Here is a 22,385-nt window from a genome sequence, read left to right on the forward strand (position 1 = left end):
GTGCCTAACCTCCACTCCCATAGCCTAACCCTCCCCCTAGTGCCTAACCTCCACTCCCATGCCTAACCCTCCCCCAAGTGCCTAATCTCCACTCCCATAGCCTAACCCTCCCCCAAGTGCCTAACCTCCCCTCCCATAGCCTAACTCTAACCAACCCACTAGTGACTAACCCTCCCTTCCTGCAGCATAACCCTAACACTCCCCCTAGTGCCTAACAATAACACTCCCCTCCCACTGCCTAACCCTTTGCATCCAGCCCATACACAATTTTGGCATTGTGAAGATGTCGACATTCTGCAGATGTCTCAGCCCAAACTAGGGATGGTCACTGAGGGTGTAACCATCAATGGGTAGCAAGGGTGGCACAAAAAAAAAGGGAAACAATTGATGTTTTGAGTTGACCCATCGATTGGACATCCCTGCTCTGTGACACGGTGGGCCAATCAGGGAAAGCAGGCGGAGCTGAGCTGGATGATGGAGGCTGTTACTAAGCTCCATACCCCATGTGCTGGAGCAAACAAAAAAACAGGCATCTGTGCCATCGCTGGTGGAGAATCATTGGTTCTAAACCATCTATGGTTGCTAAGCGTGTATGGTCAATGGCCATTCCTAGCCAAGAGTATTTTTTTTTTTAATTAAGTAGTTATTGTTAAGATTTTACAAGGCATAAAGTACATAGAGTACTAGTAAACAAGAAGAGAAAAGTGCAACGAGGAATATAAAAGATAATATGGAAAGTGCACTTTTAGACACATTACACTAGGAAGAAAAGTGTGATATTTGTAACATTAGAGAAAGTTTTGCAGAAACGCAGGATGATAGAACTGCATCAAGTGTGTTAAGAGAAGCTGCTTCAAGTAATAGTACTCTAATACCCCTAGAGCCACTAAAGATCTGTTATTAAACTTAGACTCTGCATTCCTACCTAAGTATATTTCTTGTGCGCCACCGTGGCATTAACACCGAACCCTTAAGGCCCATCCATGTACGGGCTGTGCATACTTTAGCCAAACTGCAAATATTTAGAACATATTGTTTCATTAATGTATCCATAATATCCTCATAGATTATGCCCAGTGTGCCAGCTATAGGAGTATACACAATATGTGTGATAGCCGTGGAAGACACCACCCCAATCACTCTGTTCCAGAAATGTACCCACTTAGGATATCACCAGATCTACACAGGCTTCCTGGTGTAAGTTATACCCGGTGTAATAGGAACAATTGTATTCATTGATAAAGAATAGAGGCAGTGGAAACCTGAGGGCGCTCCAAAGCCAATAGCCACTTCTGCTCCCGTATAACTCCCAGTTCAGCCTCCCATTTAGTTGTAAGACCTGGTAGCCCCTCTGAATGATGAACTTGTAGTAAAAATGAATACAAATTGGGCAACATCCTGTGAGACCCTACGGACATCATACATTTTTAAAGGGGACATTCCTGATTGCCCTGGGGTGCGTCAGGAAATTGGGTGGACAAGGCATGTTTGAGTTGTAGAAACCTGAAGAAGTGGATGGCGGACAAACCAAACTCCTGTTGTAGTAGACTAAATGATTTAAGAGCCCCTGAGGTATATAACTGAGCCATGGAGACCACTTACTCCCCACTTACCCCAGACCTAACAAACCTGTATAGTGGAGAGCTCAGGCAAAGCTCTGGAATGCCACAATGAAGTATCTGACCCTCCACCCCCAACAGTTGTGGGACACTCTCCCCCATACCCATGTTCCCTGGACAATAAAGAGATACGGACTGTAGACTTCTTACTGCATAGCATGGTCTGTAAATTGGTGGTGAATAGGCCAAGCTGCACAACTAGGTGTCTAGGCAGCGCCATAGGATCTGTGTCCATGGGCCACCACCACAGGTGAGCCAATGGATGTGTGGGAGTGCAAGCCATCCCAGTGCTCTAAGTTGGTACACACATTAGGTTGTATTTGGGCTAGACAATCCAACCATACCAGCGAAGAAATTAGACTATTCATAAATCCCTGAGGGAAGCAGGGGCGGATTGGGATGGAAATACAGCCCTGGGAGATTTATAGAAGTAGCCCTAATGGGGGCGGGATCTATTGAGGAGGGGGGGGGGATCAGGATTCACAGATGTGTCTTTTGATGCAGTTTTGCTGCACTGCTGCCGGGATTCCGACAGACGGGTTGCCGGCTGTCGTTATAATGGCAGCCGGCATCCCATCTGCTGGTCAAACATTCCAAATACCTGCAACTTTACGCTACCACTACAATGCCCTTCCCTGGTGTACGCCCAATTTAATTGTGTACAGACACTGCAATCATACTTTGTGCGACTTTAGATGTCCCCATCGCCCGCACCACTATACCCAGCCACTTTCAGCAACACGCCCATACTATGCTACATCTGCGTTTGATTAGCCAATCTCCTGAAATCGCCTAGGAACGCCGAACACATTTCTAATACACGTGCGTGCGTCTGATCTGTACTGCGACTCTATAAGAACACCATCGAGACACACGCGTGGTGCAACACAGACGAAAAACATGATGCAAGAAAGAAAATAAAACATATTTGCCCCACAGACAAAAAAACAAACACATTGGCTCCAGACATGAAAACAACAACAATAGCACCCATAGGAAAAAAATAAAACACACCGGGGAAAAACACACATTGACCCGCAATAGACAAAAACAAACACATTGGGCCACACAGGGAAAAAATAAAAAAACAATGGCCACCACAGGAGAAATATAAAATACATTGGTATCCACAGGAAAAAATATACATTTGAGCCCCCACAGGCAACAATAAAAAACATTGGCCCATGACATGAAAACAAACACATTAGCGCCCAACAGAAAAAGAAACACATTAGCACACAAGAAAAACAACACATATTGGCCCTGTGTCTGCAGTGCATGCCCCCTGAGTGCAATGTGTATTCGTCAGTTCAACTCCTGGCACAAGAGATGTCGTTTATTGTGTTCACCATAGTGCCCAGGCTGGAAACAGTACCAGTGTATATAAACTGAGTTGGGGGGCGGGGTGTAGTGTATGTTCCTAAGTCTGGAGGTGAAGGAAGGGGGGTGATGTGGTGGTAGGGCAGGTAGTGTATGTCCCTCAGCTGGTGGGTTCTGTATATCTACGGGCCGCGGTGGAACAGTGTGGGGGATGCTGCTAGCAGATGACAGCTTCCACCGGTATGCGTGCACAGACTGGAACGCAAATCCGGAAATGTGGCAACTGGCCAGGCATGAACCAGCCAAGGCTGGAGGGAAAGATGGAGTAAGCCGGACAGGCAGAGGGAGGGATTGGGACATTCCGAGCGGGAGCTCATCTGCTGTCCTGCCAGCCCAATCTGCCCTGGGAGGGAAGAACAGCAGAATTATGGAAAAAGTCTAAACGTTTAAGGAGTACCATCATCTCTATTAAGTTAACATGACAAGTCAATGAGTGGGGAAGCTAACAAATGGAAGTATCCAAAAATCCACAGCGACCAATGAGTAGTTAGCTCTCGTGGCCTGAGTGCAGACAGTTAAACAGGAACCCCTCTTCCTCCGCCTGTGGATGCACCACAGTCAGAGGTGCCTAGAGAGGAGGGGAAGGGGGGCTGATAATAATTACCTGGGCCCAGGTTTCCTGGAGGAGCCCGGCTCAGCTGCTGAGACGTTCTCCTGTGCACTGCACCTAAATACTATTTTTACATTTTATTTTTTTGGGTGCAGCCATGTTTCCTTAGACTTTGCCATACACCCTAAGTACCCGGTCCCGTGGCAGCTCTTGTCAGCCATGACCACGGCAGATGTTTTTGTCTCGCTCAGAGGTGCTGAATCTCCTTTTAGAAGGGAAAGCAAATGTAACTGTGCCACTGTTCTGGACTATAATTATCAGCATGCCATTACATTTCTGACAATTAGGGGACAGCAGAAACAAGGAGCTGGCACCCTTCATCGACGGCTGTCTTTTACTTTGTTAAATGTGCAGTGACATTTCTGAGAGTGATTATGAGTTGCACGCTAGTAGGCCGGGATATATATGCAGATCTCCGGCAGTGTCCGCACCACCCCTAACCATCCACTTACACAGGGCAGGTCCTAGACAATCTGGCTCCCAGTGCGAGCATAAAGAAAATGCGCCTCGATCCCCTCATACACTTTCAAAAATGCACAGCTCCCCCCCCTTTCCCCCCCATAGACATCAAAAAAGTAATTTGCGCATGCCGAAGGCATGGCCTCCCTAAAATGGGCATGACCTTTTAAAAATGGGCGTGGCCTCGCATGAAAAGGACTACCTTACACCCCAGTTTTTGACCCTGCAACAACAGACCTCGGCCACCACAGTAAAAAGCAAAAAACGAAAAAACATTCCACCATATTAAGCACCACAAAGTAAATGTCCTTTTCACCATATTATATTCCCTGCACCATACTATGCCACACACCGCAATACCCGTAATACATTACGCCCTACAGTAAAGCTTCAAATTACTTTCAAATGACCTGCTCATTGCTAGGGTTTCATGCGCTGGGTGTCATGCTCGTTGCCAGGGGTTTCATGCTCTGGGATCTATGCTCATTGCCAAGGGTAATGCTTGTTGCTAGGGGTGTATACTTTCTGGAGGACGCCAGCCCGGCAGCACTACTATGCAGCTCCCCCTCCTCCGTCTCCCCTAGGACTCCATTTGGGGGGACAGAGTTTTGCAGAATGACGCGGATGAGTCGTGACGTCACGACGTAACCGCGTCATTCCGTGACATTCCGCCCCCCCAAACAGAGTACATGGGGAGAGGGAGGAGGCACTGCGCTTATGAAAGAGTACAAAAGTGCGTATTTGCACCATCCCTATACCTAGTGCAAGAGATTATTATTTATTTATTAACAGTTTCTTATATAGCGCAGCAAATTCCGTTGCGCTTTACAATTTGAAATAACAATAACAAACTGGGTGATAACAGTCATAGAGGTAGGAAGGCCCTGCTCGCAAGCTTACAATCTATAGGGAAATAGGCATATGTACACAAGGAAAGGTGCTATCTATTGCATAGAATGAGAAGACATGTGAGGATATGTGTGGACTGTACAGTGGATGCAATTTGATAGGAAGGTTTATGAAAGTTATGTGGGCGGTTCTGGAATTTGATACGTTGCCTAAAGAGGTGAGTTTTCAGGGAACGCTTGAAGGTTTGGAGACTAGAGGAGAGTCTTATTGTGCGTGGTAGGGCATTCCACAGAGTGGGTGCAGCCCGATGAAAGTCCTGCAGTCATGAGTGGGAGCGAGTAATGAGTGTGGATGAGAGACGCAGGTCTTGTGAAGAGCGAAGAGGTCGGGTTGGGAGATATTTTGTGATAAGCGAAGTGATGTACGATGGTGTAGTTTGGTTAATGGCCTTGTATGTGAGTAAAAGTATTTTATATTGAATGCGGTAGAGTACAGGTAACCAATGGAGGGACTGACAGAGCGGATCTGCAGACGATGAACGTCTAGCGAGGAAGATAAGCCTCGCCGCTGCATTCAGAATGGATTGTAGTGGTGAGAGTCTTGTTTTGGAAGACCAGTTAGGAGACTATTGCAATAATCAATGCGGGAGATGATGAGAGCGTGGATTAGAGTTTTAGCAGTGTCTTGTGTAAGGTATGGTCGTATTTTGGATATGTGTTTTAGATGCATGTAACATGATTTTGAGACAGATTGAATGTGGGGAACAAAGGACAGATCAGAGTCAAGGATGACACCTAGGCAGCGAGCTTGTGGGGTAGGGTAGATAGTCGAGTTTTCAACAGTGATAGAGATATCAGGTTGGTACCTACTATTAGCCGGTAGAAATATAATTAACTCTGTCTTTGAAATATTAAGTTTGAGGTGGCGAGATGTCATCCAGGATGAGATGGCAGAAAGGCATTCAGTGACACGGTCCAGTACAGATAGGGACAAGTCAGGGGAGGATAGGTAGATTTGAGTATCATCTGTGTACAGATGATACTGAAAACCAAAAGAGCTGATTAGTTTACCAAGAGATGAGGTATAGATAGAGAAAAGCAGAGGACCCAAGACTGAGCCTTGTGGTACGCCAACTGAAAGAGGTAGCGAAGAGGAGGTAGATTCAGAGAAGCGAACACTGAAGGAGCGATTAGATAGGTACGATAGGAACCAAGAAAGGGCTGTGTCTTTAAGACCTAGGGATTGTAGTGTCTGTATGAGAAGAGAGTGGTCTACAGTGTCAAATGCAGCAGATAGATCTAGAAGAATAAGTAGTGAGTAGTGGCCTTTAGACTTCGTAGTGACCAAATCATTAACCACTTTAGTCAGTGCCGTCTCTGTGGAATGTTGGGAACGGAAGCCTGACTGAAGTGGGTCCAACAAAGTGTATGAGTTAAGAAAGTGTGTGAGTTGAGTGTAGGCAAGTCTCTCAAGTAGCTTAGAGAGACAAGGGAGCTGAGAGATAGGGCGGTAGTTTGAGAGAGCATTAGGGTCAGAATTTTCTTTTTTTAAATTGGGAGTAATCACTGCATGATTGAAGAGTGAAGGAAAAATACCAGTAGAGAGAGAGAGAGATTACAGATGTTAGTTAAGGTAGGGATGAGCACCAGAGACAGAGCTTTACTTATTGGTGAGGGTAAAGGATCAAGAGGAGAGGTAGTAGAGAAGCAGGATGAGAAGAGTGATGATACTTCATCTTCATTTGTGGGATCAAATGAAGAAAGAGTGCCAGAGGGTTCAGGTAAAGAATGGAGCAGGTCTCTGGCTGCCGAAGAGCATACCATTTCATCTCGGATCTTATCAATCTTCTCCTTGAAGTAGGAAGCAAGATCCTGTGCCTTGATAGTGGCTGGTGGGGTAGGTGAGGGAGGATTCAGAAGTGATTTAAATGTATTAAAGAGTCGTTTGGGGTTAGAGGCTTGAGCAGAGATAAGAGTTTGGAAATATGTTTGTTTGGCAGTGTCCAGGGCATTTTTATAAGAATGGTAGACAGTCTTATATGTGAGGAAGTCACTTGAAATACGAGATTTACGCCACTGACGTTCAAGTTTTCGTGTGAGTTTTGTAGTTGTCTTGTTAATTTGGAGTGCCATGGTTGACATCTAGGCCTACGTGGAGTGTGATGGGTAACTGGAGCCACTTCATCAAGGGCTAGTTCTAGAGTCTCATTAAGGTGTGATACAGCCATCTCAGGAGAGGTGAATGCAGAAATAGGTGAAAGCAGTTGTTGGAGTGAAGTGGAAAGTTCTTGAAGATTAATTGTGTTAATATTTCTGCGAGTTTGAGGAAGATTGGAGAACTTCCGCAACACAGGGTTTGAATTAACAGAGGAGAGCATGCAGGTGGTAAGGTTGTGATCTGAGAGGGGGAAAGGAGTGTTAGTGAGTTCAGCAATGGAGCATAGTCTGGTGAATACTAGATCAAGGCAGTGGGCCGCCTGATGAGTAGAGGAGTCAGTCCATTGGGAGAGGCCAAGAGAGGAGGTTAGAGAGAGTAGATTATAGAGGAATATAGTGCATGTGGTCAGAAGGGCTCAGCACTGATCCGGCTCCTTCTCCGACCATGGGCCTAATTCAGATCTGATCGCAGGAGCACATTTGTTAGCAGTTAGATTTGGGTGGGGTGTGTTCAAACTGAAATCTAAATTGCAGTGTAAAAATAAAGCAGCCAGTATTTACCCTGCACAGAAACAATATAACCCACCCAAATCTAACTCTCTCTGCACATGTTACATCTGCCCCACCTGCAGTGCACATGGTTTTGCCCAACTGCTAACAAGTTTGCTGCTGCGATCAGGTCTGATTTACCCCCCATATGTTATCAGAGCCAGTAATCGGGACCTGACAGCACAGCTTGAACAAGCCAGAAAGCGCTGTATAACGCAGAGTAACGTTATATCCCTCTATAAGCACAGCAGTTGTTTCTGTGAGTCATGGTTTATAAAACACATTAAATAAAGCAGTTATTTACATTGTGCAGAATGTAGAGTATTAGTTTATATGACAAATACTACGTTAGGGCGGACTTTCTCACGTACCCCTAACAAGAAGTAGCCATGAAAATGTAAAACAAGACGTTGTACGATACAATTTATCCCTTTATTAGACTTTCTCATGCTTGGCGTCTAATCACTGGACTGTGAGCTCTTGGGATCGGAAGTTTTGAGCGGAGCGCTCCTTATGAACTGCTTAGTTCTGTCCCAACACCCAGCGGGGTCAGGCAAGGGCGAGGTGGGGTTAAGCCATTGCTATTATTAATATTATCATTATTACTTATTTATATAGCGCCACCAATCGTGCAGCGCTGTACAGATAATATTTGTCATTCACGCAAGTCCTGCCCGACTGGACTTTACAGATCAATACCTATATATCAATCCAATTCCCAGCAAGGGGTGCGAAGCGCCATTGCCGCAGCATACAACCCCTTTTTGGTGCCCGACGCGAAGATTTTTGCTTGCACCCGTGTGGTAATTGGATTGATCCCTAAGAGGCAGATGTAGTAAGCCTTGGAAAGTGATAATGTGGACTGAGATAAAGGGGGTAATTCAGATCTGATCGCTGCTGTGCGTTTTTGCACAGCAGGCGATCAGAGGCAAACTGCGCATGTGTATGCACCGCAATGCACAGGCGCGTCACACGGGTACAAAGCGTATCGCCGCTCAGCGATGGGTTTGTGCGAAGGATCCATTCGCACGGGCGTTCGCAAGGAAATTGACAGGAAGAGGGCGTTTGTGGGTGGCAACTGACCGTTTTCAGGGATTGTCCAGAAAAAGGCAGGCGTGTCCAAGCGTTTGCAGGGCGGGTGTTTGATGTCAATTCCGGTCCCGGACAGACTGAAATGATCGCAGCGGCTGAGTAAGTCCTGGGCTGCGCAAAGACTGCACAAGATCTGTTTGTACCGCTCAGCTGCACATGCGTTCACACACTTACACAGCGAAAATACACTCCCCTATGGGCGACGACTATCTGATCGCAGTAGTGCAAAAATCGCCTGCTAGCGATCAGGTCTGAATTACCCCCCAAAGTCCCAACCAATCAGCTCATAACTGTCATTATTCAAACACACCCTGTAACATGTCAGTTAAATGCTGATTGGTTGGTACTTTATCTCTCTCCACGGCTTAGTACAGTACATCTTCCCCTAAATTCCCTAATACACACACACACACACAGGCAATAGGTGCATTCTAGCCAGTAACCTATTAACCTACTGTTTTTGTATCAGACCCCATGAAAACATGGGAAGACAACCCAAACTCCACACGGATAGGGCTGTGGTATGGATTCATACTCATGACCCCAGCGCTGTGAGACAGCAGTGCCAGGGTCAGTTCTAGATCTTGTGGCACCCAGGGAGAACGTGCCCCTTACACGCATTACACCACAGTAGAGCTGAGCCCCTTATACACATTACGCCAGGTAGAGCCCCTTACACACGTTATGCCATGTAAAGCCCCTTATACACATTATGCCATGTTAGAGCCCCTTACACGCATTACACCACAGTAGAGCTGGGCCCCTTATACACATTACGCCAGGTAGAGCCCCTTACACACGTTATGCCATGTAGAGCCCCTTATACACATTATACCATGTTAGAGCCCCTTACACGTATTACACCACAGTAGAGCTGGGCCCCTTATACACATTACGCAAGGTAGAGCCCCTTACACACGTTATGCCATGTAGAGCCCCTTATACACGTTATGCCATGTAAAGCCCCTTATACACGTTATGCCATGTAGAGCCACTTATGCACACTGTGCCAGGTAGAGCCCCTTATACAAGTTATGCCATGTAGTGCCACTTATGCACACTGTGCCAGGTAGAGCCTCTTATATAGGCTGTGCCAGGTAGAGCCTCTTATATAGGCTGTGCCAGGTAGAGCCTCTTATATAGGCTGTGCCAGGTAGAGCCTCTTATATAGGCTGTGCCAGGTAGAGCCTCTTATATAGGCTGTGCCAGGTAGAGCCTCTTATATAGGCTGTGCCAGGTAGAGCTTCTTATACACGTTGCTCCTGGAAGAGCCTCTTATACATGTCACAACAGGTAAAGGCTCACTATAGAGAGAGAGAGTGAGAGAGAGAGTGTGAGTGTGAGTGGTCACTCATCAGCCACCGGTCCTGGGTCCAGCCGCAGCAGCAGTCCCTCTCCAACTGTCCCTCTTCTCACCTGCTGCAAAGCAGCAGTGAACAGACTTGTTCACTGGGAGAGAGGGACAGGGGGCACGTCAGCAGCTCACAGAGCACTCGGCATGCCCCCAACAGCAGCGGAAAATGGGGGCGTGGCCCGTAATATCGGTACTTGTTGGGAAGCGGGCAGCAGCACCCCGGGCAGCCTCCCTACTAGCCCACACCTAAGGCCGCAGCGCCCCGGGCAGCCCCCCTACTAGCCCACACCTAGGGCCGCAGCGCCCCGGGCAGCACCCCTACTAGCCCACACCTAGGGCTGCAGCGCCCCGGGCAGCCCCCTACTAGCCCACACCTAGGGCCGCAGCGCCCCGGGCAGCCTCTCTACTAGCCCACACCTAAGGCCGCAGCGCCCCGGGCAGCCTCCCTACTAACCCATACTTAAAACTGCCAGTGAGCAGTGCTAGCCACTGCACAACAGTGTTTTATGTGTTGTTTTTTCTCTGGGAGCCAGGAACTTGCAGTTATTTTGTTGAGCTTACCCTGGTATTTAGACCAATGTATGGTGCCACATGTACAGGGAGGGGTCGGGGCCAATATGACACTATTCTCATAGAATTGTCATGCTGGCTCCACCCAGTACTCATAGGCCCATGAACTGCAGCATCATGACATGAGGTTCCCGTGATCTGACTGTGGAGAGACAAAAGACAAAGCTGTCTCAGGAGGAAAACAAAAAATGGTCCACCATGGGGGGGCTTCTGGGTATTCGTATTTAGTCCTGTACACATAGGGGGTAATTCTGAGTTGATCGCAGCAGGAACTTTGTTAGCAGTTGGGCAAAACCATGTGCAGTGCAGGTGGGGCAGATGTAACATGTGCAGAGAGAGAGTTAGATTTGGGTGTGGTGAGTTCAATCTGCAATCTAAATTGCAGTGTAAAAATAAAGCAGCCAGTATTTACCCTGCACAGAAACAAAATAACCCACCCAAATCTAACTCTCTCTGCACATGTTATATCTGCCCCCCTGCAGTGCACATGGTTTTGCCCAACTGCTAAAAAATGTCCTGCTGCGATCAACTTGGAATTCCCCCCATAGTGCGGGTGCAGTTGAGCCTGACTTGCGTTCATAGTTACACCCATAGTTAGAAACCAGGAATTAATCCTACATTGTGCGTATTCTATGGAGCAGACACTGATACAGTCATCACATACGTCCGTCCAAAAAAAAAAAGTAAAGAACATTTCAATGCAGATTTATTTCAGCACGCCGCATAGAAGTTGCTATATGCAAATGTATTTTGTACTTAGCAAAATTTCTCTGGGAAATTGAGAATAGGAAGTCAAGTCAATAGTTTTTTTTTTTTTTAATTAAAAGCGACTTCTTAAATTTAGCTTTAAAAAAAACAAAAAACCCCAACGTTTCTGGCAAGGTGAAGTGCGGTATAAATTATCCCAAATCCAGATTATTACAAGACAAATTTGCAAATACAGATACCAAATATTAGCTTACGAATATGACAGGACCGCGAGAGTTATGTCTCCCCCGCAGACGAGCGTTTAATAAAGGCGAATAAAACGGCATTAGTTATTAATATTCATCCTTGAAATAACGATTTCAATGCACTATATTAATCCACATATTTAAGCCTACTAAATGAACATTTCTGTTTTTCAGAATAATTTGTACCATCTGTGTCAAAATTTGGAGAGCAGAAAAACTGTGGAACAAATGTTGGTTCTATAAAACATTCTTAGTTCACTGTTAAAATTGTCACACATTAACATCACAGGCCATCTGGGGAGCCAACGTACTCCGAGCAGACTGCGAGGAAGAGCTGATTGGCTCCGTATTAATGAGTATGTGGCATAATATTTAAGAAAATGCGTGACAAGGTGAGCAGAGCGGCTTGCAAGCATCTTTTGGAAGCGGGGTGTAACCGGCGGGCTTCTCGCGTTCTAGAAATCCCCCGCCATACTGCCAGATATGGGGGAGGGGTTACCATATGTATTAATATAATATTGTCAGCATGCAATAGGGACTGGAATCTGTTACACAATGGGGTTTTAGTCAGAACACAACATGCACGGAGAACTGTGCGCTGTTATCACACTAATAATGGAATTAGATGTGCAATGAAACAACCGTCATTTGGGAGTTATATTATATTATTATGTCATCGTTTACTAGGCTGTATTCTACCTCCCTTTGTCTACGTTTTATATACTGTATGTGCAGATTGGATGAGATGTTTCATATGTGATGACTGCGTAGCTACAGTTTTAGGGCCCAATGTAAAATACCGTACAGGGGAGGAGTAGTTCTTCCTATACAATGTAGGTAGGAACTGACCCGCCTTAGGGTAAGTACTCGTGGATGAGTGCAGCAAAACCGGATTAAGAGCTGATGTTGCCCTTGACAACATATAGGTTCCCACCTCAGTTTGTCAAGAGGAAAACACCATTGGGCGAGGGTAATTTTTTGTACAGCCTGGGGTCCACTGGGCCAGGGCCATAACTATAGGCTTATCTGTATATGGCCTGCAAACTGCCTGGAACGGCACCCTGGAAATCCGCCGGAGAGGCACCCCTCGCGTCCTTAAGACCCGCTGGGAATTCAGCGTCCTGGCAGCATCCCGGCACCTTGTTATTGACTACATGAAGTCACATGTGTGGGCGGGTAAAGCCAATCCAGGGTATATTATTGCCCTGCTACGACTTTGCTCTTGGCCATAGGTAAGAACCTAGATTTCCTTATGGGTAATCCAACTCTGAGCCAGGGCTGTACAGAGTAGGTCAGGCCCGGGTACTTTACGGGACGTGGCCTAATAGTGGAGCTATTGTGGACATGTGCCCCACATCAGGCACATCAGGGACCAGTACTGGGACACCATGTCTGTTCCAGGCAGCGGAAGAGCAACAGGCTCCGGGGGAGCGGTGTCTCCAGCAGGACAGCACTGGGATCAAGTGTTCGATCCCAGTGCTGGTAGTACAGCAGCGGCGGTTGTCCGCTGCCGGGACCATGTATTTGGTCCCAGCACCAGACTTACAGTGGCTACTGGCCGCTCAGCGCTTTGAACTTGGCGCCAATGCGCCAGCCAATACAAAGCTGATTTTTGAATTTGGTGCCATCTGTCAGCCAATCATAGCTCGCGGATCGGCAGCCAATGGGAAGTGGCCGCAGCGAGCTCTGATTGGCGAGCTTCCTATTGCCCCACCCAGGCATCTGGTGTCAGATGCTACCAGGCGGATGAGACAGAAGTCTGGTGACGCCAGAAGACATAACGACATGGGAGGAGCTCCAGTGGGCACAGAAGAGGCGAGAAAGAAGACGCTGAGCTCAGGATAGATAGGCGCCGCCTCCTGGATGCAAAAAGTCAGCACCAATGGCCACGGTGGGCCAGCGATAGAAGAAAGAAGTTGAGGACCGGAGGTGGAAAGTGAAAGAGCTGGGTATGCCCCCAAAGTAACAAAAACCGGGGTCATGGCTCACGATAGCGGCACTCCCGTGAAGCCATGTCCCCTTTCCGGAGGTCACGCCGCACTGATGTCCTTCGTTGACAGCCACCAAAGTTGTGAGGTATGCCCTCAGCAAGTCAGGCCAAAAGGGCCTGAGCCTGGCCCCATCATAAATAAAGTGACCTGGGCCCCATCATAAATAAAGTGCCCAAGTAGGCAGGCAACAGCCGTAGCAGTAGGCCTAGCCCGCAGTGTTAATAAATCTGGCTACGTGTGTCCGGCTCCGCACGGCGCACACGTCATAGCAGCCAGGGATAGGAAAGGGCTGGACAGTTTTTAGTGGGTAGGGATTAAATCTACAGCAATAAGTAGGCAGTGCTTTACAGGGACAGAATTATTATTATTACCAGTTATTTATATAGCGCACACATATTCCGCAGCGCTGTACAGAGAGAATTATGGTCCATGCACATCAGTCTCTGCCCCAGTGGAGCTTACAATCTATATTCCCTATCACATGTACACGCACACACATTCATGCTAAGGTTAATATTGTTGGGAGACAATTAACCTACCAGTATATATTTGGATTGTGGGAGGAAACCGGAGTACCCGGAGGAAACCCACGCAAGTACGGGGAGAATATACAAACTCCACACAGCTAGGGCCATGACCTCAGTGCTGTGAGGCAGTAATGCTAACCACTACGCCATCCATGCTGCCCACTCTTATCTAAGAACTGTATCTTACTCTGGTACTGTTGGTATTTGTTGTGTCTGTGCTGAGCTACGCACGCAGTGATCAGCTGACGGCGATACTGTTGTAGTGATTGCGTGCCACACTAAAGGGTCTATTTACTAAGTTGTGGATGGAGGTAAATTGGACAAAGTACCAGCCAATCAGCTCCCAATTGTCATTTTTCAAACACAGCCTGTGACATGACAGTTAGGAGCTGATTGGCTGCTACTTTATATCTGTCCACTTTCTCTCCATTCAAGGCTTAGTAAATAGACCCCTCAGTTAGAGTTAAGCCCTGCATGGCAACAGGGACCTGTAAGGGGGAAAGCAGTCAGTATAAGATTGGTGACCGTGAGAACCGTGTGTGTGTGTGTGTATATATATGTGTGTGTGTGTGTATATATATATATATATGTGTGTGTGTGTGTGTATATATATATATATATATATGTGTGTGTGTGTGTGTGTGTGTGTGTATATATATATATATATGTGTGTGTGTGTGTGTATATATATATATATATATGTGTGTGTGTGTGTGTGTGTGTGTGTATGAGTGTATGGTGTGTGTATATATATATATATATATATATACACATATATAATAATAAATATATATATGTGTGTGTGTGTGTGTGTGTGTGTGTGTGTGTATGTGTGTGTATGTGTATATGTGTGTGTGTGTGTGTGTGTGTGTGTGTGTGTGTGTGTATATATATATATATATATATGTGTGTGTTCCTTCCTACCTATCTACCTTCCTCCTGTGCGGAGAGTGCACCTTGCACACCAGGTGCGTGACTATCAATACTGTAGGTGAAAATTCGGGCTCTGAGGCCACGAGTGCCGGGGATGACCTCCACTTAGGCCCGGCATTCCTATTTGGAAAACACATCTTGGTTCAATGGGCGCATGGGTCTGCGTTAGAGAAGGACGGTACTCCCCTCATCTCCTTCCTCCTAGATCATCGTGTCCATTTGGTTTACCAGGACCGTTAGTTCATCTTACTGCCTGAAGGTGAGAGGGTGCGAGTGTATACATGCACGCCAGCAGGCACCGTACCGCACCCCCCGTACAAAACAAAACCGCTTTCCTGGAGCGGCACAGAGAGGGGAGATCTAGGAAGGATAGAGGAGACTGCTGGGCTACGGAGAGAGGCTTCTGCGGCTGGCAGGTAAGGAGGAAGGGGCAATTCCGTGACAATACCAGGCCCATCCAACAAGCCCAGGCAATTAGTACACACTCCCCCCCCCCCCCCCCCCCTCTCTCTTGGCGTGCCTGATGTCAGGTTATTAGTTACTACAGACAAACACCAGACGGTAATAACAAAACATCTAATATAAGCAGAACAGGTAGGTACGAGTAACTGTAGATGATCGGCTACTTAATATAAACTAGGAGACGTCGGAGGCTGCATGAAAGATCCAGTTTAAAATATTGACGGAAACTGCATGAAATAAGATTTACCAGAGGAAACTAAGGCCCTCATTCCGAGTTGTTCGCTCGCAAGGCGATTTTAGCAGAGTTGCTCACGCTAAGCCGCCGCCTACTGGGAGTGAATCTTAGCTTCTTAAAATTGCGAACGATGTATTCACAATATTGCGATTACACACCTCGTAGCAGTTTCTGAGTAGCTCCAGACTTACTCGGCATCTGCGATCAGTTCAGTTCTTGTCGTTCCTGGTTTGACGTCACAAACACTCCCAGCGTTCGCCCAGACACTCCCCCGTTTCTCCAGCCACTCCTGCGTTTTTTCCGGAAACGGTAGCGTTTTTTCCCACACGCCCATAAAACGGCCTGTTTCCGCCCAGTAACACCCATTTCCTGTCAATCACATTACGATCGCCAGACCGATGAAAAAGCCGTGAGTAAAATTCCTAACTGCATAGCAAATTTACTTGGCGCAGTCGCAGTGCGGACATTGCGCATGCGCATTAAGCGGAAAATCGCTGCGATGCGAAGATTTTTACCGAGCGAACAACTCGGAATGAGGGCCTAAGTACATAGAAATGGAATGATAAGCACAACTCCAACATACCTACCAACTGTCCCAAGTTTCGCGGAACAGTCCTATTTCTCTGTGAGCATCCCGCAGTGGGAGGGAAGTTGGGAGGCCCCCTCTCACTCGCTGCGGAAAATGGGAGGCGTGGCTTGCAATCACAGCATCCCCCTTTTTTGGCATGCGCGTGCCCAGGAGGCCTGGTTCAGATCACGCTACATTACAGTGCCCCATTACCATTAAAACATACACTATGGTGGTCATTCCGAGTTGTTCGCTCGCAAGCTGCTTTTAGCAGCTTTGCACACGCTAAGCCGCCGCCTACTGGGAGTGAATCTTAGCTTATCAAAATTGCGAACAAAAGATTGGCAATATTGCGAAAAGACTTCTCTGTGCAGTTTCTGAGTAGCTTGAGACTTACTCTTCCAGTGCGATCAGTTCAGTGCTTGTCGTTCCTGGTTTGACGTCACAAACACACCCAGCGTTCGCCCAGACACTCCTCCGTTTCTCCAGCCACTCCCGCGTTTTTCCCAGAAACGGTAGCGTTTTTTCACACACTCCTATAAAACGGCCAGTTTCCGCCCAGAAACACCCACTTCCTGTCAATCACATTACGATCACCAGAACGAAGAAAAAACCTCGTAATGCCGTGAGTAAAATACCAAACTTCTTAGCAAATTTACTTGGCGCAGTCGCAGTGCGAACATTGCGCATGCGCAATTAGCGGAAAATCACTGCGATGCGAAGAAAATTACCGAGCGAACAACTCGGAATGACCACCTATATGCACCACTCACTGAAAATGGAATGTCACCCCAATCCGGCCGGGCCAGACTGGTGGACAACTATATGACCTGTGGCATGGGCCCCCTTAGGGCCATGTTATGACGTTCACACGGTCACAGTGGAGTCTAAGCCACCATCTTCTAATGCATGTTTGTTACTTGAAGAGAACCATATTCAGCAACAAGTTGGCACTGCAATGCCCAGAACTGTGGGCGCACTTATATATTCCCATGCTACTTTTGTACTTAGGGATAAATACGTCTCATACAAAGTCCCATGTCACATGATGACCCCTGCAGCCATGTTGTCATCTTACAGGATAACTATGGCTGTGCCTGTGCATCAATTCTGAATTTTTGTTGGGAATTATCCTGTGGGACTGTTGGAAAGGGCCAGCAGTATTTACTAACCAGCCGCATATGTTATATATACAGTGTTTCCCAGCAACACTTCCATTCTTTCCCGGATCTCCTCTAAATCATCACTGGGACAAATCTACTACAAACCCTAATCCACACCACTGTATAACAGACTTTATCAGTGGTAACTGCACAATGACCCTTTATCCGGTCATACAGTGTGTAGCATCTATATCACTGCCCATCATAGCAATAACAACTGTATTTTTGGATGAATTTACGATCCTAGTCAGTAGTCAACCGGATAGCGCCTTCGATAAGAGACCGTTGCGGCAAATCCAAATCCAATGAGAATGCTTTTCGACACTTACCGATCGCAGCGGCAAAAGTCTTCACATCTGGTTCCTTTCCCCGGCTGACCTGACTGGGCGAACGCATCGCTAAGGCTGCACATGTGACAATAACTTGATACCGGTGAAATCTGAAAAGCCCCCCCCCCCACCGATCGTACCGCGGTACTGTACTCTGGTCATTGCAGCTTGAAGCATTACAGTTATCCAGGTTGCCATTCCCGTAAAAAAAATGATGGGAATAAACTACATAACTCAGCATGCCCCGATAACAAAAATGTGGCAGGGCTTGCTGAGATGTGTAGTCCTACATCAGTTATCTGGCCACTTATGCTCTGTACAAACTTTCGATATGCAGAATTCTTAAGTTAGTCTCCCTTATTAATATAAATACATATAAGTAAGCAGACCATAAACTACACAAATGCGTAAAAGAGAACCTGACCCTTACGTGTTTTCTCTCCAGGACTTTATAAGGAAAAGGCCCCCTGCACATCCTGCAAACAAGCAGCGCAACTGACCTTGCTGCATGCCCGCCATCATAAGAGACATTTTCCAGACGTATCAAATATGAGCAAAGGGTTCTAGACACTTGACACAGATGTTAAAGGAGGGAGCATTTAATTACTCACATGCCGCGTTAATACGGTCTGATTTATTTATAAAACGCTCCCTCCTTCACCTGCTGGCATCCAGCAATGATTCCCCGCGCTCCGTCACATTCATCTCGAGGACTATGCCAGTGATACAGCTGTAAACACCACTGAACTTCATCTCACTGGGATACGGATTATTCCGGAATATTTGCTCGACTGTATTCAAGACGTACTGTCAGGACGAACAGCTGGGTGTCTCTTTCACTCACAAATGCCTCCAGCTGCTCACACCGCACCGTCCTGAGGAGACAGCGTTGCCTTACCATAGCTGGGGTGTGTCTTCTCTTACACAGATACGGAGCAGCCGTTTCTGGTCTTATGCAGATCTACAAAGCATGACATGAAATACTTCAGTGACTCAACTACTGGGGCAGTCAGAATCAGGGGCGCCTGGAAGCTGTTCGGGGAGGGCGACTAGGCCAAGGCCTGTCTGGGCAGTGTGCGGGTTGTGTGTAACCAGGGTTTGACTGGCCCACCAGGGTACAGGGGAAATTCCCAGTGGGCCCTATCTGTTTGAGGGACCCACACCCTCCTCTAGGGATCAGGTTACAGAGTGCACTCCAATTATACACTTTAGAGGGCCAGTTACCTGGTGGAGCAGGACCACTGATGAACATCGGTGCTTAGTTCACGTCTACGGAAACTACACCAAGACTCGTCCTACTGCCAATCGATGTGGACCGGAGGAATGCAGTGGTATGGGCCCATGCTTAAGGTTTGCAACCAGCCGCCAGAGGAGGTGTGGTCAACCACCACAGAACCTTTCTTACCATTAGAGAATGCATAGTCTGGCTGGCCACACCCCCTCTGGTGGCTGGTCATAAACCTTAAGCATGGGCCCATACCCACATTCCTCCCTTCATGCCCCAGTCCGACATGATGTATAACTTATCCATCCCCCAATGATTTCCAGGAACTGCAGGGTTTTATTTGCAGGGGTTGCCCAACACTTTTCATTCACTAGAAGGCACAGGAATACTCCAATGTTGCATGGACATGCCTACTCTGGTGCCACACAACTTCTTCACTAAGGGGGGCATTTACTAAGCAGTGATAAGAGCGGAGAAGTGAGCCAGTGCAGAAGTGGCCCCATCAACCAATCAGCAGCTTTGTATCATTTTATAGTATGCAAATTAAAGATGTTACTTCAGTTCTGATTGGTTGCCATGGGCAACTTCTCCACTGGCTCACTTCTCCGCTCTTATCACTGCTTAGTAAATGTCCCCCTAAGCATCTATGGAGAGGACCCCAAGAAACTGCTGTGCTGGGGCCCAAAATGTATTTTCATGGCCATAATTCCTAGCACAAACATCAATTGCAGTGGTAAAATCCCTAAAAATTCCACCTCCTTCAAAATCTCCCATAGATATCCCTGTTTGCACCAGCTTCCAGATGTCATAATCTGGATATGCCAATTTTACCCTAAACTTTACCCATTCCAGCACACAGGGGAACACAAACACGTGTCCAATCAAAAGAGATAAACAGCCAATGACTAGTCTATAAAGCAAACCTGAGACACAAAACATTGTCTCCGGACATAAAATGGCTGCCTTTACTGCACCTCATTATGAAGCACAAAATGACCATGGTGCACCGCAAAATCCTCTTTTGGTGATATTCTGCACCTTGTTTATGTGGAGGCTAGATTTCAGCCAAATTGCATTGGTGTGCTATGGCAGAACGGTGATTCTTGCGAAGGAGTATAAATTTATCTGCATTGACTGCTATGGTGCAATAACTTCTTGTCTAGTGCAGAACAGGCGTTCCACTGTATAAGGGCATAGCTACCATAGTTGCAGGGAGTGCAGCTGCTATGGGGCCAGAGCTGAGAGGGGCCACCTTCCTTGTCACAGTTACATGTGTTATATACAGGGTGTAGCTACCATAGGTGCAGGGAGTGTAGCTGCTATGGGGCCCAGAGCTGAGAGGGGCCACCTTCCCTTTCACAGTTACATGTGTTATATACAGTGTGTAGTAGAGATGTGCACTTGAAATTTTTCGGGTTTTGGTTTTGGGTTCGGTTCCGCGGCCGTGTTTTGGGTTCGACTGCGTTTTGGCAAAACCTCACCGAATTTTTTTTGTCGGATTCGGTTGTGTTTTGGATTCGGGTGTTTTTTTCAAAAAACACTAAAAAACAGCTTAAATCATAGAATTTGGGGGTCATTTTGATCCCAAAGTATTATTAACCTCAAAAAACATAATTTCCACTCATTTTCAGTCTATTCTGAACACCTCACACCTCACAATATTATTTTTAGTCCTAAAATTTGCACCGAGGTCGCTGGATGACTAAGCTAAGCGACCCTAGTGGCCGACACAAACACCTGGCCCATCTAGGAGTGGCACTGCAGTGTCACGCAGGATGGCCCTTCCAAAAAACACTCCCCAAACAGCACATGACGCAAAGAAAAAAAGAGGCGCAATGAGGTAGCTGTGTGAGTAAGCTAAGCGACCCTAGTGGCCGACACAAACACCTGACCGATCTAGGAGTGGCACTGCAGTGTCACGCAGGATGGCCCTTCCAAAAAACACTCCCCAAACAGCACATGACGCAAAGAAAAAAAGAGGCGCAATGAGGTAGCTGTGTGAGTAAGCTAAGCGACCCTAGTGGCCAACACAAACACCTGGCCCATCTAGGAGTGGCACTGCAGTGTCACGCAGGATGGCCCTTCCAAAAAACACTCCCCAAACAGCACATGACGCAAAGAAAAAAAGAGGCGCAATGAGGTAGCTGTGTGAGTAAGCTAAGCGACCCTAGTGGCCGACACAAACACCTGGCCCATCTAGGAGTGGCACTGCAGTGTCACGCAGGCTGGCCCTTCAAAAAACTACTCCCCAAACAGCACATGACGCAAAGAAAAAAAGAGGCGCAATGAGGTAGCTGTGTGAGTAAGCTAAGCGACCCTAGTGGCCGACACAAACACCTGGCCCATCTAGGAGTGGCACTGCAGTGTCACGCAGGATGGCCCTTCCAAAAAACACTCCCCAAACAGCACATGACGCAAAGAAAAAAAGAGGCGCAATGAGGTAGCTGTGTGAGTAAGCTAAGCGACCCTAGTGGCCGACACAAACACCTGGCCCATCTAGGAGTGGCACTGCAGTGTCACGCAGGATGGCCCTTCCAAAAAACACTCCCCAAACAGCACATGACGCAAAGAAAAAAAGAGGCGTAATGAGGTAGCTGTGTGAGTAAGCTAAGCGACCCTACAGCCGTGGACTACCGTACTGTGTCTGCTGCTAATATAGACTGGATGATAATGAGATAAAAATAAAATATATTATATCACACTAGTACTGCAGCCGGACAGGTATATATTATGTAATGACGGACCTGCTGGACACTGTCTGTCAGCACTGCAGACTCCTAAAGTAAGCTACTAGTATCAAGAAGATAGAAAAAAAAAAAACCACGGGTAGGTGGTATACAATTATGGATGGACGAGCGACTGCCGACACAGAGGTAGCTACAGCCGTGGACTACCGTACTGTGTCTGCTGCTAATATAGACTGGATGATAATGAGATAAAATTAAAATATATATATATATATATCACACTAGTACTGCAGCCGGACAGGTATATATTATGTAATGACGGACCTGCTGGACACTGTCTGTCAGCACTGCAGACTCCTAAAGTAAGCTACTAGTATCAAGAAGATAGAAAAAAAAAACCCACGGGTAGGTGGTATACAATTATGGATGGACGAGCGACTGCCGACACAGAGGTAGCTACAGCCGTGGACTACCGTACTGTGTCTGCTGCTAATATAGACTGGATGATAATGAGATAAAATTAAAATATATATATATATCACACTAGTACTGCAGCCGGACAGGTATATATTATGTAATGACGGACCTGCTGGACACTGTCTGTCAGACTCAGCACTGCAGACTCCTAAAGTAAGCTACTAGTATCAAGAAGATAGAAAAAAAAAACCACGGGT

This window comes from Pseudophryne corroboree, chromosome 11, assembly GCF_028390025.1.
Source record: "Pseudophryne corroboree isolate aPseCor3 chromosome 11, aPseCor3.hap2, whole genome shotgun sequence".
NCBI classification, from domain to species: Eukaryota; Metazoa; Chordata; class Amphibia; order Anura; family Myobatrachidae; genus Pseudophryne; species Pseudophryne corroboree.